The sequence below is a fragment of the Tachysurus vachellii genome, chromosome 4, assembly GCF_030014155.1.
Source record: "Tachysurus vachellii isolate PV-2020 chromosome 4, HZAU_Pvac_v1, whole genome shotgun sequence".
Lineage (NCBI taxonomy): Eukaryota > Metazoa > Chordata > Actinopteri > Siluriformes > Bagridae > Tachysurus > Tachysurus vachellii.
Window position 1 is genome coordinate 24,431,044 of NC_083463.1, and position 6,825 is coordinate 24,437,868.

At 37.6% G+C, this 6,825-nt stretch overlaps 1 long non-coding RNA gene across 1 annotated transcript; it reads left to right on the forward strand.

Annotated features, from left to right (window-relative positions):
* The first annotated feature begins 1,175 nt into the window (after nt 1-1,175).
* Nucleotides 1,176-1,636, forward strand: LOC132844105 (uncharacterized). The gene is made up of 3 exons (XR_009648334.1): nt 1,176-1,239; nt 1,365-1,401; nt 1,589-1,636. It is a non-coding gene; the product is annotated as an uncharacterized LOC132844105 (long non-coding RNA).
* Nucleotides 1,637-6,825: the final 5,189 nt, after the last annotated feature.

Genomic DNA, 6,825 nt, shown 5'->3' on the forward strand with positions numbered 1-6,825 from the left:
TGAAGTAAAAATCACAGATTTGTTTTTGTCATATTTACTGAACCAACTCTTCATATTTTTGCTCCCGTTCGCTTCAAGATGTTTAAACAGGTTGCTGTGAGTGCTGGGAGAACATTACTATGCTGTCGTAAAATAAATAAATTAGGATTAATTTTCTTGTAATGTGTCAGAATATTTGATATTTGCAGCTTGCTCCTGGCTCCTGACTCTGAAGCTTCAATGGTTCCTAGAACTAAGCCCCAATTGGCCATGGTTTCTGTCATGGAATCATGTAGACAAAAAAAACATCTGTTTTTCTCTGTACATTGACTTTGATCACATTACGTTGATGTTAAGGTTGATATGGGATATAAAAAAGAGAAATACACTGTAAAAAATGATCAAGACCTTTCAGGCTTCAGCACCTGAAACAATTAATAAAGAAATTGAAATGTGATATGATATGATGCTTAATAATAGAGTTTAAGACTGTTTTCTCTTTACCCACATACAGAGACTCTCTGCAAGCGACTGGACAACGTCCACTCACTGAGATCAAAGATGAAGAACACCAGCAAATGCTATTTGTAGGGTTTTTCTGTGCTTATTGTCAATATCACATTTCAATTGAATTATTCTGACGAGTTACAACGTGTTCATTTATTTTAATGGAGTCCAATTGTAAAGGAAATTAATATGTAATTGTAGTTTCTATAGTAACAGCTTACCAAGAGAGTTGTATTATGGATTCTGTACATACACAGATGAAACTCCAAAAGGGGGTAAGTTTAGAGAGGTTCATTACAGTAACCTTTTATGGTTATTTCTTTACGTCAACCATCACTGATTCTTTTTATTGCATTTTCCTCTGTGTTTAATATTCTTATGTACTGTAGAATTGTCTATGCAATCTATTTTTGTTCAGTTTCTTTTCAAGTCAATCTTTCAGTTAAATCAACAATCAATAAACAGCATGTGAATACTGTACATGTATTTTGTAATGAAGCAATTATGTATTTCTCCCTTTTGTCACAGAGGTCTCCAAAAACAGCTTCTGGCACCTAAAGGTGTGTATACATTTGCATTGTGTAAGAAAGTACAAAGACATTATATGATTGTGTTACATCATGATGAACCATGAAGCTTTTTTTATGTCATTGTATCAATTATTTTACAGGCAACAAAACCAAACATGAGAAAAAACTCCAAAGGCTGAGGTGCAAAATCAGTGGCATCGAGAAAACCCTATGCAGAATGGAGGTAACATTTTTGTTAAAAATCAGGATGTAATTTAAAGATGTACCTTTAGTGATAAGTGACCAAGTAGAACTAAACGCATTTGTGTTATATGTGGTAGTTGATGTTTGTTTTTTTATTCGCTACAGGTGAAACTTGCAAAGATGCAAGGGAAGTTTAACAAAGGTAATTCCCAACTCTCTCTGAGTTACACTCATCATCTACTTTATTTGGAGCACTTGTACACCTTATGCAATCAGCTAATCATGTTCCATGTGTTCTTAATAAATTGGATGGTGAGCCTATATTTTGATGCCTAAGGTATTTGCTTTGACTATCTAATAAACTGGTTATCTATCTTATTGTCTTCCAGAGACAAAGTGTGTGTCTACGCAAACTGGGAATGAGCAGAAAGTGGACGAAGGTATTTAAATGTGACATACAGTGAACAATTTTAAGAGCAGAGGAAAGTTTGTATTTGCATGTGCTTAACATCGTCCCCTTCGAAACTATTGGAACAGCAAGGCCAAGTCTTTAGTTTTTGTATATAATAAAAATATGACCTCCATTTAGCCTAAATATTTAATTGTCATTTTTCAAAAGCTGTAAGGAAATATTATCTGGAAACATGTGTTCATTATGCAGATATAACACATGAGGTTATGTAAGTTTAAGGTTTTGTCTGCACTATGAAGCTTATCCTATCCACATACATGGTCTATGAATTACTGCAGACTGTTTTCAAAAATCATAACATAATGTATTCCACATTAATCCAGATACTGAATTTTTTTACTTCTCCTTGTTTTCAGTTAACATCCAAACCCTGCGACAGGAAGTGAAGCCACCTCCTGTAGCTGGAGCTGCCGTTACCTCAACTCCATCTCAAATCATGGCAAAGAGACCCGGCTCCAGCATGTCACCCACAACAAACATCAAAAGGCCACGACTTGACACCCGTTCACCAGATCCTGCAAGCTTTACACCTCTCGCAACATCCAAGCCTATGAACACCATGGATGTAACAGGACACCAAAGGGAATGCCACACAGGAAAGTCCCTTATCTCCAGTGCCTTAAACACCCTTCAGGAGTCATGTTTTGATGCTTTGCCTACAATCGTTGGTCGTCTCCTTTTTGGAAGAGTCTCTGAAGTTCCTGGTCTGAGGGATGAAGAAAAATCAGTCATTTCTGATTTTTGTGAAAACCGGGTAAATGAGGGTCTTCGATTTTATTTTAGAGTGCATGAAATTCAAATGACTTTATCTTGTGGACTGAGCTTTCTTTTATTTAACTGATATTGATTTGTCATTGTGGGGTGGGACACTTTCCCTAAACCCAGTCTATAAGAAAGTCATAATGTTCTTAACTTTGTTTTAGATAAATGAATTGAATAGATGTTTGATTTTGTTGTACTGTTGCTGATAACTTTCTTCCATCTCAGGCCTTAGCACAGGAGTTGATGACAGCGATTTTGTGCATGATCAAGGCAGAGGGAGCAGCTATGAAACATGAACTTCTGCAGACTCTGTGTAGGGTTTATGTAGGCATGTGTCAGAAGACTGGAGACTATCACAAGGCAAATGCCCTCGCCTACAGGCTTTTGAAAGAGGGTGAGTTTGAACTGACATTTAAATTTTTATTATAATGTATTGACTTCAGGACAATGATATAATGACTAACAAATCTATCTTGGTTTTTCTATATATACATTTGTATTCCTATGACATCCTTGTATTCCGTTGCAGACTTTCATGAAGCCCCAAAGCTGATTTTGGTTATGGCGACAGCATGGCCAAGCGTTTTTTCCAACGACAGCTCACTGTGCCGTGCCATTCACAAAGTGACCAAGCTGAAAGCAGTGGGAGACGTAACAGACTACCTCAGCGATTACTTGCACTGGTTTGAGGTAAACAGCCATCTAATTGACTCTCAATGTTCTTCACAGTTTCTTTGTTTTTAAATGACACTCAGAACTGCCATCAAATATCTGTTTAACATTTGTTTACTTTATGACATTCTTAATTTATCTTTTTTTTTTTACTGTGTCTGTGCTGGGACAAATTCCTTAGAAGTTCAATCGAACCAAATGAACAAGTCATCTAATAAGAGTCATTTTCTTCAGAATCGGCTGATTTAGAACATCAGTCTTAAGGCTATTTTTGTAGCGTGTTCCAGTGACGTTAAACAACAGCAAATAATGTGTCAAACTGCATTTCACTTAACGGCCAGACACAAAGATACAAAATACATTAAGTGTTAATGTCTTTTTAGGCTGACTTGTTATTGAGGAAGAAAACTGTGGCACTTAATAGTTTATAAGATATAATAGTTCATTTATACTCCCTGTTAACTATGTGTACGTGCATGTACGTTTTATATCTGTTTAAAAATCATGGTGTCTCCTGGTGGTTATTTTGAGTGTCAGCTTCTAATTCCATGGTTTGTACATCTAGGACTCATCCTTATATAAGGTTTGATCAGTAGAGATTGTAAAATTGCAGAATGTTTCTTAGCCATACCTCTGTATTTTAAGGATCTGCACTTCGATTGGTCGATGGCTTTCCGTCCTCACCAGATTATTGGAAACATTTTATGACTATTGGAATTTGTTTTTTTTGTTTTTTTCAGAAGCCTCCAGGTCATGTCCACCAAATCATCTCCAGCACACTGAAGGCTCTTTTCCAGGACAGCAGTCTGACCTTCAGGAAGAACAGCTGGTATGGTGTGGACCTCTGCCCTGCTGCCTGGGACTACATCTACAGCCTGGATCTTCTGTGCACACAACAGGGCTGGATGTGGACCTTCAGAAATGTTATAAGGTAACTGCAACACATACTGTAAATGACATACTCCGTTCTCAACTTTCCAGATGTATTGCATACAGTACATCCGACAGTCAATTTTATCTGAAGTGATTTACAAAAAAGACAAGTTCAAATATAACAGTGTTTGTCTGTGGGCCTTCTTTATTCCTATCTATTGGTATTTTTGTTCTTTCTGACTTGAGTTTACATGTTCTGTTTTTTCTGTAACACAGCTGTTCAATACCAGCCCTTTGTTTATTATTTTCTGAAACCAGCATGCTCAAAACATCAAGAGTTTTAATTCAGTCAGGGTGAAATTTAAAATATTGCAAATTTCCAAAAGATCTATGTCCACCACCACAAAGTCACACATCATGGTGTTTTTTCTCTCTTTTTCTAATTTACCAGGCAGGAGATTTGGCAGACCATGAGCACTTGGCTGATGCAAAGATCTCAGCAAACGACAGTTGGAGACGTCTGTGTAGCAGCACTTTTCAGGCTACTTGGTAAGTCTATTGGAAATAATTTTTTGGGGAATTATCACACGCTACCTCTGGATTTTTCAGTTTTTCACTCTTGGTCTTTGCCGTCTCATACAGGGCGACTTGGCCAACTGGGCCTTAAGGAAAAAGAGATTGGGATGGTCCAGAATCTTACCAACGGTATAAAAGACTTTGCCAACTACACACAAGGGTATGCAGATATGCCTTGGGAGGTGCAGCTCTCAGTGTTCTACGCAACTCATGATCTGGCACCTGGCAACCCCAGAGATGCCCTGGAGGCTTTGTCATCATGGCAAAAAGGGATGAAACAAGCGGTTCCTCCAGCTGTCACCAGCTGCATTAAACAGATCACTAAGCTCTGTGACCTGTAAATATTTAATCTAACCCGTAAATATGTAATAAATCTGTAAATCTAATAAACATTTAATCTAATGTGTTAATATTTAATAAATCTGTAAATCTAATTATTCTGTAAATATATTTATTATCACCTCTATTTTGTCTTGTCTATTTGTATGGGGAATAAATCTGTATGCTATTGACTTTGATGTGTGAAAATCTTCCTCAGATAAAAGTTGAACATATTCAGCCATAAATGAAAAACATTTAATTTTTTCTAATAAGATATTAAATCATCAAATAACTGAAGGACACAGTAATATTTCATTAGTGAAATGAGGTTTATTGGATTAAAAGAAAATGTGCAATATGCATCAAAACGAAAGTAAACAGGTGCATAAATTTGGGCACCCCTTGCCATTTTGTTGATTTGAGTACCTGTAAATACTTAGCACTGATTAATTGGAACACACAATATGTTTGGTGAGCTCATTAAGCCTTGAACTTTATAGACAGGTGCATCCAATCATGAGAAAAGGTATTTAAGGTGGCCAATTGCAAGTTGTTGTTCTCTTTGACCTCCTCTGAGTCATGTGGCAACATGGAGGCCACAAAACAACTCTCAAATGACCTGAAAACAAAGATTGTTAAACATTATGGTTTAGGGGAAAGCTACAAAAAATTATCGCAGAGATATAAGCTGTCAGTTTCCACTGTGAGGAACATAGTGAGGAAATGGAAGACCACAGGCACAGTTCTTGTTAAGGCCAGAAGTGGCAGGCCACGTAAAATATTGGAGAGGCAAAGGCAAAGGGAACGATCAGAAACAGCCCACAGACCACCTCCAAAGACCTACAACATCAACTTGCTGCAGATGGTGTCACTGTGCATCGATCAACAATTCAGCGCACTTTGCACAAGGTGAAGCTGTATGGGAGAGTAATGCAAAAGTAGACTTTTCTGCACACATACCACAAACAGAGTCGCTTGAGGTATGCGAACGCACATTTGGACAAGCCAGATCATTTTGGAATAAGGTGCTGTGGAGTGATGAAACAAAGATTGAGTTATTTGGTCATAACAAGGGTCGTTATGCATGGCGGCAAAAGAACACAGTATTCCAAGAAAAACACTTGCTGCCCACGGTAAAATTTGGTGAATGTTCCATCATGCAGTGGGGCTGTGTGGCCAGTGCCGATACTGGGAATCTGGTTCAAGTTGAGGGTCGCATGGATTCCACTCAATATCAGCAGATTCTTGAGAATAATGTTGAGAAATCAGTCACAAAGTTGAAGTTTCAGCAGGGCTGGATATTTCAACAAGACAACGACCCAAAACACTGCTCAAAATCTACTCGGACCTTTATGCAGAGGAACAAGTACAATGTTCTGGAATGGCCATCCCAGTCCCCAGACCTGAATATCATTGAACATCTGTGGAGTGATTTGAAGCGGGCTGTCCATGCTCAGCAACCATCAAACCTAACTGAAATGGAGATGTTTTGTAAGGAGGAATGGTCCAAAATACATTCATCCAGAATCCAGACACTCATTACAGGCTATAAGAAGCATCTAGAGGCTGTTATTTCTACTAAATATTTATGTATTTTATTTTCTGTTGGGGTGCCCAAATTTATGCACCTGTCTAATTTCGTTTTGATCTATATTGCGTATTTTCTGTTAATCCAATAAGCCTCATTTCACTACTGAAATATTACTGTGTCCTTCAGTTATTTGATAGATCAAAATGAAATTGCTGATCCAAACACCCAAATATTTCTAAATGAAAATCATGGAAATTGTCAGGGGTTCCTAAACTTTTGCATACGACTGTATATAGTATCGTGTATAGTATAGTGACGCAACTCCAAGCTTTTCATCGGCGCTGGTTTTATCTAATGCTTCCTTTAAAGTATTTAAACGTGATGCAATGTCGTAAAATGACATGCGCAGTCAGGGAAGT